The 20,446-nt window shown below is 53.0% G+C and overlaps 1 protein-coding gene across 1 annotated transcript in view; it reads left to right on the top strand.

The window, feature by feature from the left end:
• TCFL5 (transcription factor like 5) overlaps nucleotides 1-20,446 on the top strand; it is a 144,191-nt gene that overhangs the window by 87,445 nt on the left and 36,300 nt on the right. The window lies entirely within an intron of this gene.

A 20,446-nucleotide genomic window follows, 5' to 3' on the forward strand; every position in this document is an offset into this window, starting at 1 on the left:
CCTGGGCATACGCTCAAGAGCCCAGGCACAATCCTCCACAGAAGAGGTTTGACAGGTCTGGGCTCTGTCAAGCCTAAAGCCCTGGTGGTCTAGTAGACCTCCAGATTCCTCCTCACCCCCCAAACACAAGGGTCTAAATATCTGATGGACACCCTCTTCCCCCCCCCCCCCCCCCCCAACCAAAACATACATAATCTGGTGGTCCATACCAGGAACCACCCCCCTACTACCCATACCTTAAAGAAGGAGGAGGGACTAGTCCTCCTCCCTCCTGCGGGCACCTCCTCAAAATGGCAGTGCCCTGCCCAGTGCATCACCATTTTGATGAGGTGCCCACAGGAGGAGGGAGGGAGTTCTAGTCCCTGTTCCTGGTTAAAGGTATGAGGGAGTTTAGGGCGGCAGGCTCATCGTTAGACCCACCAGGCTAGCCTGTGGTTGGGGGGATTTCCTGGTAAGGGTCCCACTGGACACCAGGGTTTTATGTATGTTCCTAGAGGGGGTTATGCATTTGGGGTCCACCAGACCTCCAGGCCCTTGTTTTGGGGGGAGGGGTCTGCAAAGCATGCAAATGTATGCTAAACAGGGTCTTCCCATTTCTCCCCAGTGGCCTGGCAAATCCTAACACCAGCTCCGAGCTGGTGTAGGATTTGCTGCGGGAGCAGTGCCCTTGTTTGACGCGCTGCCCATTGAGCATTGGGGAGGAATATGGAAGACCCTTTATAGCATGCATTTGCATGCACATTGAGTTCAGAGCTGGCATGCTCATTTCACGCAGTTGCCAGCTCTGAACATTTGGCAGTAGTAAATGCGGGCACTAGTGCGGCGCTAATGGCCCTGCATTTGCTTCTGAGCATCAGGGCATCAGTTATTTTGTAGTTAAGTACCTTTATTTTCAATTTAAACTGATTTTCACCTAATTGTATGAACAAATGGTAGCTGCTTTTGAAGACTGTGATTGTGTCCACAGTACAGCACACTAGGGCTCAGCCTGAGCAAATGCAGTGTTTTTGGTAGGGTAGAGACTGCCAACTTTCCAGTCAGTGCAGCTGTTAGACTCTTGAAGCTGCCCAGTACCCATAATCCTATGGTATGATTGCAGTGATTGACCAGGACCATGAGATTCTGGGTTAGTACGTAACTGTCTAGAGCCACCCCAGGCATATGAGTGAGCAACAGGGGCTGTGAGGAGAGAAAAACAGTGGGTGCTCAGAAAGAGGAGAAGGGAGGGTATGCTTGTATATTAAGCATTCTCCGAGGACAGCAGGCTGCTTGTTCTCACTGATGGGTGACGTCCACGGCAGCCCCTCCAATCGGAATCTTCACTAGCAAAGTCCTTTGCTAGTCCTTGCGCGCTCCGCGCGGTCCGTCTTCCCCGCCCGAAACCGGCTCGAGCCGGCCAGTCTTCTTTCGTCCGCACTCGGTACGGCTGTGTTTTTGCCGTGTCGAGCCCCGGAGAGTCGACCTCGCGCGTCCGTTGTTCAAATCGACGTGTTTTTTCTTCGGAAAAGGTTTAATTTCGTTCGGAAAGTGCTCCACAAACCCCCTTGGGTTTCGTTTGCCCCTTCCCGTACTTCCAGTCTTTGCCCCGGTAAGTTTTCTTTCGTCGTCAGGGTAGGCCTCTTTTCGGCCTCGGTCGAGATTTTTCTCCCTCAAAGTTTTGGTGCTCAAATTCGTCATTTCGGATTTTGATTTCGCTGGCGTGATTTTTCCGCCCATGACATCGAAGCCTTCCAGCGGCTTCAAGAAGTGCACCCAGTGCGCCCGGGTAATCTCGCTCACTGATAGACACTCTTCGTGTCTTCAGTGTCTGGGGGCCGAGCACCGTCCTCAGAATTGTAGCCTGTGTTCCCTGTTACAAAGGCGGACTCAGGTAGCGAGCTTGGCCCAGTGGAACGTTTTGTTCTCGGGCTCTTCGTCGGCATCGGCACCGGGGTCATCGAGTGCATCGACGTCGTCAGCGTCCAGACCTTCATCCTCGGCCGCCAGTGCATCGAGTGCATCGAGGCATCGGCCCTCTGCATCGGCGCCGAGACATCGGATAGCTGCGTCGGTGGTACCGGGACCTCGTCTGCTGATGTCGTCGGACGGTGGTGCATCGTCAGGAGTGCAGGTGAGGGCTGTCCCTTTCCCCTGCTGGTGGCGGTGAGCCTTCGGGTGGGTCTCCCCCTACCCTGAGGGCTCCTGCGGTACAGCCCCCCCCCCCCCCCCCCCCCCCCCCCCCCGGGATCGACCTGCTTCGACCTCGGCCCCGAGGAAGCGACGGATGGATTCTACGTCCTCCTCGTCGGTGCCGGGGAGCTCCGGTGACATGCTTCGGAAGAAGTCGAAGAAGCATCGACACCGGTCTCCTCCCCGCGTCGGCACCGAGAGCTCTGGGTCGCCGAGGGAGTCGGCACCCAGCAGGCATCGGCACCGAGAGGACCGCTCACCCTCTGTTCAGGAGGTGTCGATGCGCTCCACTCTGGACAGCCCGGAACAGTCTCCACGCCCGGAACAGGTTCTGACGTCGACGCCTGCATCGGCCTCCATGCCTTTCTCTGCAGCCGCTCTGAACGAGAGCCTCCGGGCCGTTCTCCCAGAGATTCTGGGAGAGCTGTTGCGCCCTACCCCTCCGGTACCGGCGGTGCTTGCGCCTCCAGTACCGTCGAGCGTGGCGCCGGCTGGCCCATCGCCCGGGGTGAGGTCCCCGACGTCGGTACCGCGTGCGGTGCCGACTGCGGCCACCTCCCAGGAGGGCTCCCAGACTACGTCGGCGGAGGGAGCTTCGCCGATGCGGGCAAGGGAGTCTACCTCTCAACGCCCCCATCGTGGATGTGGCTCCACGGAGTCGAGCCGGGCGAGGTTGCAGACACAGGTCCGTGAACTTGTGTCTGACACCGAGGGTGAGGCCTCGTGGGAAGAGGAAGAAGACCCCAGATATTTCTCTGACGAGGAGTCTGAGGGTCTTCCTTCCGATCCCACTCCCTCTCCTGAGAGACAGCTTTCTCCTCCCGAGAGTCTGTCTTTTGCTTCCTTTGTCCGGGAGATGTCTACGGCCATCCCCTTCCCGGTGGTTGTGGAGGACGAGCCCAGGGCTGAAATGTTTGAGCTCCTGGACTATCCTTCTCCACCTAAGGAAGCGTCCACTGTTCCCTTGCACCATGTCCTGAAAAAGACATTGCTTGCGAACTGGACCAAGCCACTAAGTAATCCCCACATCCCCAAGAAGATCGAGTCCCAGTACCGGATCCATGGGGACCCAGAGCTGATGCGCACTCAGTTGCCTCACGACTCTGGAGTTGTGGACCTGACCCTAAAGAAGGCTAAGAGTTCTAGGGAGCATGCTTCGGCGCCCCCGGGCAAAGACTCTAGAACCTTAGACTCCTTTGGGAGGAAGGCCTACCATTCCTCTATGCTCGTGGCCAAAATCCAATCTTACCAGCTCTACACGAGCATACACATGCGGAACAATGTGCGGCAGTTGGCGGGCTTGGTTGATGCTCTCCCCCCTGAGCAAGCCAAGCCTTTTCAGGAGGTGGTCAGGCAGCTGAAGGCGTGCAGAAAATTCCTGGCCAGAGGGGTGTATGACACCTTTGATGTTGCGTCCAGGGCCGCTGCTCAAGGTGTGGTGATGCGCAGGCTCTCATGGCTGCGTGCCTCCGACCTGGAGAATAGACTCCAGCAGCGGATTGCGGACTCGCCTTGCCGTGCGGACAATATTTTTGGAGAGAAGGTCGAGCAGGTGGTAGAGCATCTCCACCAGCGGGATACCGCATTCGACAAGTTCTCCCGCCGGCAGCCTTCAGCATCTACCTCTACAGGTAGAAGATTTTTGGGGGGAAGGAGGACTGTTCCCTACTCTTCTGGCAAGCGTAGGTACAATCCTCCTTCTCGACAGCCTGCGGCCCGGGCTAAGCCCCAGCGCGCTCGCTCTCGTCAGCAGCGTGCGCCTCAGCAAGGCCCCGCGGCTCCCCAGCAAAAGCAAGGGGCGAGCTTTTGACTGGCTCCAGCAGAGCATAGCCGACATCCAAGTGTCAGTGCCGGGCGACCTGCCAGTCGGAGGGAGGTTGAAAGCTTTTCACCAAAGGTGGCCTCTCATAACCTCCGTTCAGTGGGTTCTCCAAATAGTCCGGCAAGGATACACCCTCAATTTGGCCTCAAAACCTCCAAATTGTCCACCGGGAGCTCAGTCTTACAGCTTCCAGCACAAGCAGGTACTTGCAGAGGAACTCTCCGCCCTTCTCAGCGCCAATGCGGTCGAGCCCGTGCCATCCGGGCAAGAAGGGCTGGGATTCTATTCCAGGTACTTCCTTGTGGAAAAGAAAACAGGGGGGATGCGTCCCATCCTAGACCTAAGGGCCCTGAACAAATATCTGGTCAAAGAAAAGTTCAGGATGCTTTCCCTGGGCACCCTTCTTCCCATGATTCAGGAAAACGATTGGCTATGCTCTCTGGACTTGAAGGATGCCTACACACACATCCCGATACTGCCAGCTCACAGACAGTATCTGCGATTTCAGCTGGGCACACGTCACTTCCAGTACTGTGTGCTACCCTTTGGGCTTGCCTCTGCGCCCAGGGTGTTCACAAAGTGCCTGGCTGTAGTAGCAGCGGCACTTCGCAGGCTGGGGGTGCACGTGTTCCCATATCTCGACGATTGGCTGGTGAAGAACACGTCCGAGGCAGGAGCCCTGCAGTCCATGCAGATGACTATTCGCCTCCTGGAGCTACTGGGGTTTGTAATAAATTACCCAAAGTCCCATCTTCTCCCAGTGCAGAGACTCGAATTCATAGGAGCTCTGCTGGATTCTCGGACGGCTCGCGCCTATCTCCCAGAGACGAGAGCCAACAACTTGTTGTCCCTCGTCTCACGGGTGCGAGCGTCCCAGCAGATCACAGCTCGGCAGATGTTGAGATTGCTGGGCCACATGGCCTCCACAGTTCATGTGACTCCCATGGCCCGCCTTCACATGAGATCTGCTCAATGGACCCTAGCTTCCCAGTGGTTTCAAGCTGCTGGGGATCTAGAAGACGTGAACCACCTTTCCACGAGTTTTCTCGAATCCCTGTATTGGTGGACGATTTGGTCCAATCTGACTCGGGGACGTCCTTTCCAAATTCCGCAGCCACAAAAAGTGCTGACCACGGATGCGTCTCTCCTGGGATGGGGAGCTCATGTCGATGGGCTTCACACCCAAGGAAGCTGGTCCCTCCAGGAACGCGGTCTACAGATCAATCTCCTGGAGTTGCGAGCGATCTGGAACGCTCTGAAGGCTTTCAGAGATCGGCTGTCCCACCAAATTATCCAAATTCAGACAGACAACCAGGTTGCCATGTTCTATGTCAACAAGCAGGGGGGCACCGGATCTCGCCCCCTGTGTCAGGAAGCCGTCAGCATGTGGCTCTGGGCTCGCCTTCTCGGCATGGTGCTCCAAGCCACATATCTGGCAGGCGTAAACAACAGTCTGGCCGACAGACTGAGCAGGATTATGCAACCTCACGAGTGGTCGCTCAACTACCAGAGTGGTGCGCCAGATCTTCCAAGCGTGGGGCACCCCCTTGGTGGATCTCTTCGCATCTCGAGTGAACCACAAAGTCCCTCAGTTCTGTTCCAGGCTTCAGGCCCCCGGCAGACTGGCATCGGATGCCTTCCTCCTGGATTGGGGGGAGGGCCTGCTGTATGCTTATCCTCCCATTCCTCTGGTGGGGAAGACTTTGTTGAAACTCAAGCAAGACCGAGGCACCATGATTCTGATTGCTCCTTTTTGGCCGCGTCAGATCTGGTTCCCTCTTCTTCTGGAGTTATCCTCCGAAGAACCGTGGAGATTGGAGTGTTTTCCGACCCTCATCACGCAGGACGAAGGGGCTCTTCTGCATCCCAGCCTCCGGTCCCTGGCTCTCACGGCCTGGATGTTGAGAGCGTAGACTTTGCCTCTTTGGGTCTGTCAGAGGGTGTCTCCCGCGTCTTGCTTGCTTCCAGGAAAGATTCCACTAAGAGGAGTTACTTCTTTCTATGGAGGAGGTTTGCCGTCTGGTGTGACAGCAAGGCCCTAGCTCCTCGCTCTTGTCCTACACAGACCCTGCTTGAATACCTTCTGCACTTGTCTGAGTCTGGTCTCAAGACCAACTCTGTAAGAGTTCACCTTAGCGCAATCAGTGCATACCATTACCATGTGGAAGGTAAGCCGATCTCAGGACAGCCTTTAGTTGTTCGCTTCATGAGAGGTTTGCTTTTGTCAAAGCCCCCTGTCAAGCCTCCTACAGTGTCATGGGATCGCAATGTCGTTCTCACCCAGCTGATGAAACCTCCTTTTGAGCCACTGAATTCCTGCCATCTGAAGTACTTGACCTGGAAGGTCATTTTCTTGGTGGCAGTTACTTCAGCTCGTAGAGTCAGTGAGCTTCAGGCCCTGGTAGCCCAGGCCCCTTACACCAAATTTCATCATAACAGAGTAGTCCTCCGCACTCACCCTAAGTTCTTGCCAAAGGTCGTGTCGGAGTTCCATCTGAACCAGTCAATTGTCTTGCCAACATTCTTTCCCCGTCCTCATTCCTGCCCTGCTGAACGTCAGCTGCACACATTGGACTGCAAGAGAGCATTGGCCTTCTACCTGGAGCGGACACAGCCCCACAGACAGTCCGCCCAATTGTTTGTTTCTTTTGATCCCAATAGGAGGGGAGTGGCTGTAGGGAAACGCACCATATCCAATTGGCTAGCAGATTGCATTTCCTTCACTTACGCCCAGGCGGGGCTGGCTCTTGAGGGTCATGTCACGGCTCATAATGTTAGAGCCATGGCTGCGTCGGTAGCCCACTTGAAGTCAGCCTCCATTGAAGAAATTTGCAAAGCTGCGACGTGGTCATCTGTCCACACATTCACATCTCATTACTGCCTGCAGCAGGATACCCGACGCGACAGTCGGTTCGGGCAGTCAGTTCTTCAGAACCTGTTTGGGCTTTAGGATCCAACTCCACCCCCCGAAGGCCCTGTTTGTTCTGTTCCAGGCTGCACTCTCAGTTAGTTGGTAAATTTTTTAGGTCAATCTCAGTTATGTCCTCGCCGTTGCGAGGCCCAATTGACCATGGTTGTTGTTTTGAGTGAGCCTGGGGGCTAGGGATACCCCATCAGTGAGAACAAGCAGCCTGCTTGTCCTCGGAGAAAGCGAATGCTACATACCTGTAGAAGGTATTCTCTGAGGACAGCAGGCTGATTGTTCTCACAAACCCGCCCGCCTCCCCTTTGGAGTTGTGTCTTCCCTGGTATTGTCTTGCTACATACTGGACTGGCCGGTTCGAGCCGGTTTCGGGCGGGAAGACGGCCGCGCATGCGCGGTGCGCGCGGGCGCGCGAGGACTAGCAAAGGACTTTGCTAGTGAAGATTCTGATTGGAGGGGCTGCCGTGGACGTCACCCATCAGTGAGAACAATCAGCCTGCTGTCCTCGGAGAATACCTTCTACAGGTATGTAGCATTCGCTTTTGGGGGCCTCTTTAAGCATTCTTCCCCATATACTTTGGAAAAAATCTTAGTGAATAGGCCCTATAACCTAGGCCATAAAAAAGCGTAACCATTCAGTTTAAAAATCACCACTATAAACAGTTACATCATAGGAAGATGTTATCTTTCCACAAAAATACACTGATATTTAAATTTGCAAACACAACTCACCATTTTCCACTGATTTTTCTCCTGTTTTTCTTTTTTTTTTCTCTCTTAAACAATGATAAATTCATGGGAAAATAAAAGCTGCCATATAAACTGAAAATGTGTAGAAGGCCCATATTTATAAATCTAGACATGGAGAGGTTTAGGGCATTTTCCCGAGGACAAGCAGGCTATATTCTCACAAGTGGGTCGATGATCCATGTCGGGCTGAGAACCGGCATAATATATAGCAAAGTTGCCAGTGCCTTCCCCTGAGGAGCAGCAGTTCTTTCTGCAGCTCCTCGTTCCGCCCTGGAAAGAGCCTTTTTCAAGTGCCTTCCGGCTGTTTTTTCACCCCTTTTTTTCCCTCAATTTCTGTTTCTTTTGCCCGCGTTTAAGTTTTCTTATTTTTTCAGTGCGGGCCGCATTTAGGCTTGATCAGCTGGGGTTTCCCCTGTTTTTTTGTGCCTTTTACGTTTTTTCCTTAGGCACAATCGAGTCTCTTGATTTTGCCGAAGCAGTCTTCCCTTCCATGTCATCGAAGACTCCCAGTGGTTTCAAGCATTGTACTCTGTGCAACCGGACCATCTCAGGTACTGATACACACACTTGGTGTATTCAGTGCCTTGAGCCCGATCATAGTCCGGCAAATTGTATCCTTTGTCTTCGTATGAGGAAAAGGACGCAAATTTCCCGAGAGGCTCAAAGAGAAAATCTTTTTGGAGCTCAGTCCGGTCCTTCGACATCGGGAGTCACGGTAGGGATGGCTGCTGCAAGTAGTGAGGCATCGAGTGGGTCTCCACCTGTCTCGAGGCCTCCTGCTGTGCAGGCCCCCCAGGACCGACTTGTCAGACCCGACCCCGAGACGACTTGAGGATTCCTCGTTGTCCTCGTCGGCACTAAGGAGTCTCCGTGAGGTGCATCGGGCGAAGGCCAAGAAGCACCAACACCGCTCTCCTTTGACGCATGGGATGTCGAGGGATCAGGTACCTGAGAAGCGTCGGCGCCAGGAGGAGCACCCCCCCCCCCCCATTCAAGAGTTGCCGACGCGCCCGTCTCCCAGCAGCCGAGATCCTATTCCTGCATCCCAGACGGTTAGGCAACCTGAGCCCACACCGGCCCCTCAGCCTTTTCTGATGGCGACTCTTCGACAAGCAACCCTGGGCCTTGCTTCCAGATCTCTTGGAGGCTTTTATGCAGCGATGTGCCTACCATGCCTTCCGCTGCAGCCCCGCCTGGCCCCAGCCCACGGTGTGGTTCCGGTGTCGACTGCCACCCAGGCCGGTTCGCCTTCGATGGTGGAGGAATCTTCGGTGGAGTCAAGGCAAGAACCGACTCCTCGACGTTCTCCAGGCCACAGGTCCTCTGTGTCGGGGCGGTCCTGGTCTCGGACATCCCTGAGGGTAGTGCTGTCTGATACCGAAGAGGAGCGCTCTTGGAAGTCTAAGGAGGATCCCAGGTACTTTTCTTCCAATGAGTCTTTTGGGATCTTGTCAGAACCTTCCTCTCCACCTGAGAGGAGGCTATCATTCACCTCTTTTGTGTGGGAAACAGCTGAGGCCATACCCTTCCCCGTAGAAGTGGAGGGTGAGCCCAGGGCTAAGATGCTTGAGGTCCTGGACTACACCTCTCCACCTAAGGAGGCAGTGATGGCTCTTCTGCACGAGGTACTCAAGGCAGTCCTCGTGCAGAACTGGGCGTCCTCTCTGGCCCTTTGGTCCCAAAGAAAATTGACACCTAGCATCTGATCCATGGGGAACCTGGGTTGGCGAAGTCTGTTACCCCACAACTTCATGGTGGTGGATGCCGCTCTCAAGAGAGCCAAGAGTACTAGGGACTAGGCTTCGGCTCCCCCAGGCAGAGAAGCTAGGACCTTGAACTCTTTTGGGAGCAAAATGCTTCAGGCCACGATGCTCATCGCCCATATTCAATCATACTAGCTCTTCATGAGCGTCTACTTGCGGAACTCGGTGAGGAAGCTGTCTGACTTGGTTGATGCACTCCCTCCGGAGCATGCCGAGCCTTTTCACCAGCTGGTCAGGCAGCAGAAGGTGTGTCGCAAGTTCTTGGCCAGAGGCAGGTTACGGCACTTTTGATGTGGAATCCAGAATCTCTGCCCAGGGTATAGCGAATCACAGACTCTCACGGCTGCGTGTCTGACCTGGACCATTTGGTCCAGCAGAGAATTGAGGATGCCCCATGCCGGGGGGGGGGGGGGGATAAACTTTTTGGAGAGAAGGTTGAGGAACTGGTTGACGAGATCAAGAAGCATACCGATGCTGTCTTTTCTGTCCCGCCGGGCACCTTCTGCGACCACCTCCTCATCTAGGAGGTATTTTGGTGGGTCTCAGAGTACTTACGCCTTTTCTAGGCATAGTTATGCTCCAGTGACTCGCCAGCCTGCTTAGGGTACACCCCAGCACGCTCGTTCTCGTCAACAGCATGCGCCTAAGGCCCGTGCTGCTCCCCAGCAAAAGCAAGGGCTGGGCTTTTGACTGGCTCCAGCAGAGCATAGCCACTATTAAGTGTCCATTCCGGATGACTTACCGGTTGGGGGAAGGTTAAAATTTTTTCACTAAAAGTGGCCTCTCATAACCTCCGACCGGTGGGTTCTTTAAATAGTTCGGTTAGGATACACCCTCAATTTGGTATCCAAACCTCCAAATTGCCCACCGAGAGCTCATTCGTTCAGCTCTCAGCACAAGCAGGTACTTGCAGAGGAACTCTCCCCCTTTCTAAAGGCTCATGCGGTCAAACCCATTCCACCAAGGGAAGAATGGCAGGGATTCTATTCCAGGTACTTCCTTGTGCAGAAAAAGACAGGGGGGGATTCGTCCCATCCTAGACCTAAGGGCCCTGAACAAATTCCTAGTCCGAGAAAGGTTCAGAATGGTTTCCCTGGGCACCCTTCTTCCCATGATTCAGCAAAACGATTGGCTATGCTCCCTGGACTTGAAGGATGCATATACATACATACCGATACTTCCAGCTCACAGGAAGTATCTTTGGGTTCGGTTGGGGATGCAGCACTTTCAGTACCGCGTACTGCCATTTGGCCTCGCGTCAGCTCCCAGGGTGTCTAGCGCTAAGTAATCTGCAATGGAGTCTGCAGAGGGATTGATCTCCCGGTCATATAACTCCTGGTAAAATTTGCCAAAACGCCTTCGTATAACCTCCGTTCCCCCGGACCTGAGTTACCACCCTCTCCACCTTTTGTTTACGCAGCCATAGGGCCAAGAGACGGCCTTATTAGTAAATCCATATGAACGAACATTCGTTCTTGATTGGAGCTGGCATAAATGTTCTGAGTAAATGGAATCTAGAATTGGTTGGCCTCGCAATTCCTCCAGGACTGCCGGAGAGCCACACGCCTTATGCCGCTCCTCTAGGGTCCGAATCTTATCCAGACATTGAGCCAATTGGTTCCTACGGACCCTGGCACGCTGACTGGCTAGTTGCAAAAAGTAGCCTCTAGACACGGCCTTCATAGCGTCCCACACTATACTAAGGGGGGGGCCCCGACTCCATATTCAAATCCAAGTACTATAACACTTTCCTGCATCCCTTCACTACCTCCCCCTCTTGTAGCACACTCGCGTTAAGTGTCCATATCTTGTCTTTAATCTCCGCCTTAATAGTAGGCAGTGTAACCCAGACCGGTGCATAATCCGATAATGTTGCACTACCTATACCTGCACTCGGGCCCCGTTCTGTAAGGGCTACATCAAGAAAAATATAATCAATACATGAGTACGAGGCATGCACTGCAGAAAAGAATGTATAATCTCTCACATGCGCAAGACTCAATCTCCAAACATCTAGGGTCCCCAAAGAGTGAGCCAGAGAATCCCTATTCCCTACTTGCTGAGCTGATCCAGACCGGTCTAGTGCCGGGTCCATAACCCCGTTGAAGTCTCCCCCCCAAGATGAGCAAATGTAGCTAAGAGATTCTTCACCTTGGTGTAAAAAGCCCCCTGGTGGTCATTTGGTGCATATATAGAAGTTACAGTTATGTCCACTTGGTCTATAATGATATGTAAAAACAAAAAACGCCCACCTGGGTCCCAGTTGACTTTCACTATTTGGGCTGATAACATCTTATGGAACAACACTGCCACCCCTCGCTTCTTAGAGCCATCTGCAGAGGAGGCCAAAAAGGCCCTGGGATAGTTAGGATGGGAGAGGAGTCTCTCATGCCGCAGGCGAAGGTGCGTCTCCTGCAACATTACTATATGAGGTTTCAAATGCTGGAACTCCTTAAAGAGTTTTTGCCTTTTTTTGAGGCACGTTCAACCCTTTTACATTATAGAATAAGACCTTTAAGTCTGTACTCATATCGGGTGAATAAAACTGAATAAGGCAAACACTACATAACAATCCACTACATATGTCTGCACCCCCCCTAGTCCCATAATATGCAAGCCCAATCCCTCCCCCCCAACCCTCCATCCCCCCACATCCAACCACCAGCCAGAGGGAACAAACCCCCTAAGTGGGGAAAAAGAGAAAGTAACCCACTGTATTCCAGACAACCCAGCTCCCCCCCCCCCCCCCCCAGCCACCTCCCAGCCACCACCGTTACCCTAGTCCCCTCTGCACATACTCATTCTAGAAACAGTTCGAAAACACACCCTAACACCCCTCACATTCCCGCCTCCCCCTATTTTACCCACCCGCCATCACTCAAAGCATAACCCTCACATCCTGTAGCATCCCCCCTTACGAATTCCCCCCTCATACTTCCAGACAAAATTACATGCAAAAAACCCCCCAAAACAAAACACACCAGGGATAACTGACAATTTGGCAAGTCTTCAAAAGTCACTATCTCCTGTTTACCACAAGAATGTCCATCATCCCAATGATTGCCACAAAAGCACTGAACTCGAATTGCAGACCCCAACGAAACTGCTTCGCCAAAGTTCAGGTTCCCATTGCCGCTGCTCTCCGCCTCGGGTTACTCCGCGTAGTGGATTCAGGGATCCGCTGCCATTTTTGGAGCTTCACTTTAGTAGCAGGTGCCACCGCTCCCGGAGGTGCTATTGAATTCACCAGACCCGCCGCATGCAGGGACGACCACGCTTCAGCTAGCGAGCAGACTCTGTGTTTGACCCCCTTGATTGTAAAATTCACTGAGAAAGGGAAACCCCATCTGTAGGTGATACGCTCCTTGATTAAAACATCCAAAGCCGGTTTCAATTGACGCCTCTGTTGCAGAGTGAACTGTGAAAGATCTTGGTATACAGTTATTTTGGCCCCCACCAATTCCAGATCTTGTTTCTTCCGGGGTTAGGCGAGTATTTGCTCTTTGACTTCATACTTATGGAAACGGACGATTTCATATCGCGCTCTACTCTCCTGTCGCTGACCCAGGGCTCCGTGTGCCCTGTCCAGTTCTATTGCCACTGCTGCTGCCGCCTCGGTCCCCAACAGGTTAGTACACAGGGTTTGCACAATTTGGGGAACATCCTCCGTTTTGCTGCCTTCAGGAACTCCGCGAAATCGGAGATGATTTCTCCTACCCCGATTTTCGAGGTCGTCCAATTTATAAGTCAGGTCCCTCGTTTTTTGGTTCAGCTCTTGCAAGTGCGCCTCATGGGAGGTCAGGGATTCCGCGTGCTCTTCCAGCTGCAGTTTCGCATCCTGTACCCGTCCCCCCAACTCCCGGAGGTCCGAGCTCAGAACCTCCATCTGGTCCAGTATTTCTTCTTTAGATTTTTGAAGTTTGCTGGAGACACCCTTTTTGGCGGGTGGCCTCCACGATTCTGCCAACGATAAAGCCGAGTCTGAGTCCGAGAGCGAGGCCTGCGCCATTACCTCGTGGTGCTTCGGCGTCTTGCTCGGCCCTCCACCAGCGGACTTCTCAGGGTCTTTGTTTTGCGCAGACTGCGCTTTGCTCATGGCAATTTGAGGTAAGTAACTTCGGAGGACATGTTGGAAACTGTTCAAAATCGCTGATGGCTGCTAAATATTGCTTTTTGTGGCTGCGAGGAGCGGGAGCTATCGAGCTGGTGATGTCACTTCCTCCTCATGTCTGAGACATTTAACAAAGTTGAGATTAGCACATATACCCAACTGGGCATTTAAAAGTCTGTGCTTTAATGATGCCACGTGTTCAGAAATCACATCCATAAGTATAGACAATTATTCAAAACATTATTATTATTACATTTGTACCCCGCGCTTTCCCACTCAAAGCATGTTCAATAAGGCTTACATAGTAATAGGGTTTCTCCGAGGACAAGCAGGCTGCTTGTTCTCACGATTGGGTGACGTCCACGGCAGCCCCCAGGATCGGAAGATCTTCCTAGCTCTCGTGTGATCCGTGCGCATCGCACATGCGCGACCGTCTTCCGCCCAAACGCAAGCGTGCTCGTCAGTCTCTCTTTTTCCACGGTCAGAACGGACGTATTTTGTTCTCTCCCCCAGAGAGGCCCCCATCGCGTTCGCGCGATTTTTGTGCCTTTTCGGCTCCTCTTCTCTCGTGTGTGTGTTTGTTTAAAAAAAAAAAAAGGTTTCCGCTACGTCGTAGAAGTTTTTCCTCCGTAAGTTTCCTTTTCTTTGCGTGCGTACAGGTTTTTTTCCTTTTTGGTGCCCCTTCTTTCGGCATCATCGCGTTTGACCTCGCTGGCTCGATTTTTCCGCCCATGTCCTCGAAGCCACCGTTAAGTAGCCATTTACTTAGGTCAAAGTATGTTATATTTTGTGTGCGCGATGTATTGCATTGGTCCATGATGGCTGAGCCATTACTGGTTATCACATTGAAACCAGCATCCCCATCGCCCTAGGGGCCACGCCCGATAGCCATACAGTAACAGCCACAGGTGGGTATCTTTACTGCAGGATCCCAAGCCTGATTGTGGGTTTCTTTACTGTAGGATCCCAAGCCTGATTGTGTGTTTCTTTACTGCAGGTTCCCAAGCCTGCCTTCTTCAGTTACTTCACTGCAGGTTCCCAAGCCTGCCTTCTTCAGTTACTTCACTGCAGGTTCCCAAGCCTGCCTTCTTCAGTTACTTCATCATTCTGAAAGCATCATTGATCTGCAAGAGAACGGTTTCAGGGAAACTATATTGCTGACCAGATGATGTCACTGATGGAACTGGAATAACAGCAATGATAAGTTGTTCTGGGATCCAGCAAGTATCGCGTCTTTACCGGCCAATAAAATGAAGTAACAGGACCATGAGGATGCATAAAGCTTATGAAAGCATCTTTCTGTTCAACTGATGCTTCACAAACGTTTCCAATCCACCATAACAGCGCACAATAAACGATTGGACAATCAACGAATAAAATACGAATGAATAAATATATCAATACTTTTAAGCGACTATTAAGACTCAATTTCCTAGAAATGAAGAAAAATTAGTGCATCAAGCGTACTAAATATAACATACTTTGACCTGAGTAAATGGCTACTTAATGGTGCATTGCAAAACAAAAACACAGTGTTGTAGAGCACAATTTTCTCTTTCAGATGATACTGTTTACAAGCTGATTCAGCATATTCTTTTTAATAATTGGCTTTGAACTTTGGTATGTTTTACCATTAGCGCTGATAGTGCCAACTTTGAAGAGATCCTGCAGGGCAGTTATAGATGCTGGTTAGTTGCAAATCTGGCAGTATTATGTCCAGCACAAGCATAATGCTTGTTCAACATTTCAAGTCCGTTTGCATGGAAGTTGTTGCGGTCTGAATATTGGTCCAAATATGTTCCGATGAGTGGCGACCAATTTTGATGCACACTTTGAGTCAACTTGTTTGACTGGATTTTGCATCCATAATGTTAAAATGTATTTCATTGGAATTAGCATCAAAAATTGTACAGGATTTGAATTTTTTAGCCATTCTTATAAATGTGTTTGGATTTTATTAGACCCCAAAATGGCATTTTGGTAAATGTCACACGCTCATGGACTGACAACCTTTCAGAAAAGGGGGTCTAGATCTGCAACTAGAGACCTCAAATTTTGGGAAACTTCGTTTAACACCTGATTCGCGCAACAGATAAAATTTGAACAAAATTGGAGAGCATGATGATGGGAAGGTTTAGACCACTTGGCATGGAATGACCCTACTGTTTCCGTGAAGTATTTCCTCAGATTACTTCTGAGCCTATCCCCTTCTTCATCCTATGCCCCCTTGTTCAAGAATTTCCCTCCAATTGAATTGCCTCATGTGTATTTATGCTACAGTATTTAAATATTTAATTCCATATCATCAAGCTGATCAATCCATAGACTGGTGGGTTGTGTCCATCTACCAGCAGGTGGAGATAGAGAGCAAACTTTTGCCTCCCTATATGTGGTCATGTGCTGCCGGAAACTCCCCAGTATGTTCTCTATCTCAGCAGGTGGTGGTCACACACAGCAGCAGCTCTGGCTAGGCCTCCAAGCCTAACTTTTAGGTTTTGTTGAGTGCCTGGGGTTGAGGGCTCTTTTGAGCAAGTGCAAACCTGGTGGTGCCAGGTCCCTCCTTTTCTCATCCCTCCCGCTGGCTCTGTTAAAAAAAAAAAAAAAAAAAATTTTTGAACGTCCTTAAAGGCGTTTATTTCGACATTTATTTAAGCGTCTATTGCAGCTACTCACTGGGACACCAGGTCGTTACAACTCGGAGCGGACAGCAGGTAATTTTTACCTTTTTATAACGGGCAGGGGGTTCCCCGATTCTTCTCCTCGTGGCATATGGCGTCGGAGGGCGAGGGCGCAAAGGGTCGCTCCCCGGGTCGCTTGAGCGCTTCTAGAGGGGATGCGGGGGTCTTAAAGCCTGATTCGCCCTTGTTGGGTGACAGTTTCGTGACCGATGAATGTCCCGGTCCTTCCTCCGGCGTGGCGGGTTTTCCCGCCATAAACGCCCATCCCCCGCTCCTCGCCTCCGCCATCTTGGCCGGCCACGCGGCTCGGACGGCTTCTTCTTGGGCCGCCCTTGAGGTTGGAGACATTAATGCCATGAACGCCCTTAATTTGGGCGACGGCACAGAAGCGGCTAAAGTTAAGAGCCGTTCTTCCCGCGCGGCTCCTTCGCGGAGTTTCGCGCCGGACGCCATTTTGGATGCGCAGCATGTCTCTCCCCCGCTATTGCGAGCGCCGGTTGAGGGTGCGTCTAGGGCTGTTGCCCAGGCTGCGGAAGTGCACAGTCTGGGGGGTTTCTCCCCCGAGTTTTGTTTGCTGCTGCATCAGGCCTTCCTCATGCACAACGCTGCCCCTGCTCCCTCGTCTGGTAAAGAGGTTGAGGTTCCCAGAGGTAACGCCCTCGGGTTGATTCCCAGGCCTTGGAGGAATTTGTCTCCTCCGATGTAGATGAGGGCAGCGTGTCTGAGGTCTCCCAACGGTCCTTTGCGGATTCCTTGGAGGAGACGGATCCCCGCTCGGATGGAGCGGATGACCCCTCTGCAGCGCGGCTTTTTAGCCCAGAGGATTTGCCCAACCTGTTGTTACAGGCCATGGACACTTTGAAGATTTCCTCTCCGGAGGACGTCTCTCCCTCAGCCCCTGTTGGCTCTGCCATTATGCTGGGGACGAAGCGCCCGCCTAGAACCTTCCACGTGCATGATGCCATGCACACCTTAATTTCGGCTCAATGGGATGTCCCAGAAGCGAGCCTTAAAGTGGCTAGGGCTATGTCCCGCCTCTATCCTTTGGCTGTGAGTGAACGTGAGGCCTATCTGTGGCCTACCGTGGATTCTTTAATCACTGCGGTGACTAAGAAAACGGCGTTGCCGGTGGAAGGTGGCACGGCCCTAAAGGACGCCCAAGACAGAAGATTGGAGGCGGCCTTAAGGTCGTCCTTTGAGGCGGCTGCTTTAAGTTTGCAGGCCTCAGTTTGCGGCTCCTATGTGGCCAGGGCATGCCTGACTATGGTGCAGCGGGCTTCTCCCTCGGATCATTCCTTGAGGGCTGATTGGCCGGCCCTGGAATTGGGCTTAGCCTATTTGGCAGACTTGCTGTATGATGTCTTGAGGGCCTCAGCGAAAGGCATGGCTCAGACAATCTCTGCGCGGCGGTGGCTTTGGCTGAAACATTGGTCTGCTGACCACGCCTCTAAATCCCGCCTGTCTAGGTTGCCTTTTAAAGGCAAGCTGCTCTTTGGGGTCGAGCTGGACAAAATCGTGACCGATCTCGGCACGTCTAAGGGCAAGAAATTACCAGAGGTCAGGGCTCGGGCTAGTACTCGTCCCGGTACCTCCAGAGGACGGTTGCAGGAAGCCCGTCGGTACCGCCCGGGCAAGTCGGGTTCCTCTGCCCCCTCTTCCTTCAAGAGGAATTTCTCCCCCAAGCAGCATTCCTTTCGCAGAGACCGCCGTCCCGGAGGTGCTCCCTCCGGTCCTCCCCCAGGGTCTCGTACCCAATGACGGGGTCTTGGTCCACGCCCCAGTGCAGATTGGAGGACGGCTGTCCTCGTTTCTGGGCGAGTGGACCACAATAACTTCAGACGCGTGGGTGCTGGAAGTCATCAGAGACAGCTACAAACTAGAGTTCTGCCGACCCTTAAAAGACGGGTTTGTACTCTCTCCCTGCAAGTCTCCGGTCAAAGCTGTGGCAGTGCAGCAGACCTTGGACAATCTGATCCGCCTGGGCGCGGTCGTTCCGGTGCCAGAAAGTCAGCTTGGCAAGGGACGTTACTCCATTTACTTTGTGGTACCAAAGAAAGGAGGTTCTGTCCGGCCTATCCTCGACCTCAAAGGGGTCAATCGGGCCTTGAAAGTGCGGCACTTTCGCATGGAGACTCTCCGCTCTGTTATAGCGGCAGTGAAGGCAGGAGAGTTCCTGGCATCCTTGGACATCAAGGAAGCGTACCTGCATATTCCCATCTGGCCTCCTCATCAACGCTTTCTGCGTTTTGCAGTCCTGGGACGACACTTCCAGTTCAGAGCCCTCCCTTTCGGGTTGGCTACTGCTCCGCGGACCTTTTCCAAAGTAATGGTGGTCATCGCGGCCTTCCTACGAAAGGAAGGGGTACAAGTCCATCCTTATCTGGACGACTGGTTGATCCGAGCCCCCTCTTATGCAGAGTGCGGCAAAGCTGTGGACCGGGTAGTTGCTCTTTTGAGCTCCCTGGGATGGATCATCAACTGGGAGAAGAGCCAGCTGCGCCCGACTCAGTCCCTGGAGTACCTGGGAGTTCGATTCGACACCCAAGTGGGCAGAGTGTTCCTGCCAGACAATCGGATTGTCAAACTTCAGGCTCAGGTGGATCAGTTCCTAGTAGCCTCTCCCCTTCGGGCTTGGGACTATGTGCAGCTGTTGGGCTCTATGACTGCCACGATGGAAGTTGTGCCCTGGGCCAGGGCTCATATGAGACCACTTCAACACTCTTTGCTGCAGCGCTGGACTCCGATGTCGGAGGATTATGCTGTGCGCCTTCCCTTGGACCCAGCAGTGCGCAAGGCGCTGAGCTGGTGGATGCAGACAGACAAGTTGTCTGCGGGAATGCCTCTGGTGACCCCAGAGTGGATTGTCGTCACGACGGACGCCTCGTTGTCGGGCTGGGGAGCCCACTGCTTGGGAAGGACAGCGCAGGGGCTCTGGTCTCCTGCAGAGGCAAAGTGGTCTATCAACCTCCTGGAACTCAGAGCCATTCGGTTGGCGCTTTTGGAGTTCATCCCGGTACTGGTGTTGAAGCCTGTACGGGTCCTGTCGGACAATGCCACGGCTGTGGCCTATGTCAACCGCCAGGGAGGTACCAAGAGCGCCCCTCTAGCCAAGGAGGCTATGAATCTTTGCCAGTGGGCGGAAGCGAACCTGGAGCAGCTTTCAGCGGCCCACATTGCCGGAGTCATGAATGTCAAGGCGGACTTTCTCAGTCGCCATACCTTGGAGCCCGGAGAGTGGCAGCTATCTGCTCAGGCGTTCTTGGACATCACGAAGCGCTGGGGCCAGCCGAGCCTAGATCTGATGGCGTCATCGGCCAATTTCCAAGTGCCGCGCTTTTTCAGCAGAGGACGGGACCCTCGATCCCTGGGAGTAGATGCTCTTCTCCAACAGTGGCCGACACAAGAGCTTCTCTATGTGTTCCCGCCCTGGCCCATGTTGGGCAGGGTGCTAGACCGGGTGGCAAAGCATCCCGGCAGGGTAATCCTGGTGGGTCCGGATTGGCCCAGGCGTCCCTGGTATGCGGACTTGATCAGGCTCTCAGTCGACGATCCTCTGCGGCTGCCAGTGGAGCAGGGCCTGTTACATCAGGGTCCCGTGGTGATGGAGGATCCCTCCCCCTTTGGTCTTACGGCCTGGCTATTGAGCGGCAGCGTCTGAGGAAGAAGGGCTTCTCAGACAAGGTCATCGCCACTATGCTGAGAGCGAGGAAAGCGCTCTACTTCTACTGCTTACGCCAGGGTTTGGCGTATCTTTGCAGCGTGGTGTGAAGCAGGCTCACTTTCTCCCTTCACTGCTCCAATTTCTTCAGTGTTGGCGTTCCTGCAAGAAGGTCTGGAGAAAGGCCTGTCGCTCAGTTCCCTTAAAGGTCCAGGTAGCGGCTCTGGCTTGCTTCAGGGGCCGCCTGAAGGGTGCTTCCCTGGCTTCGCAGCCAGATGTGGTGCGCTTTCTCAAGGGAGTTAATCACCTGCGCCCTCCTCTGCACTCAGTGGTGCCTGCGTGGAATCTCAACCTGGTACTAAGAGCATTGCAGAAGCCGCCTTTTGAACCCTTGTCGAGGGCATCTCTGAAAGACCTGACGTTGAAAGCAGTCTTTTTGGTGGCTATCACTTCAGCCAGAAGAGTTTCCGAGCTCCAGGCGCTCTCATGTCGAGAGCCTTTTCTGCAGTTCACTGAGGCAGGAGTGACTATTCGCACAGTGCCTTCCTTCCTGCCCAAGATTGTTTCTCGCT

This window comes from Microcaecilia unicolor, chromosome 8 (assembly GCF_901765095.1).
Source record: "Microcaecilia unicolor chromosome 8, aMicUni1.1, whole genome shotgun sequence".
NCBI classification, from domain to species: Eukaryota; Metazoa; Chordata; class Amphibia; order Gymnophiona; family Siphonopidae; genus Microcaecilia; species Microcaecilia unicolor.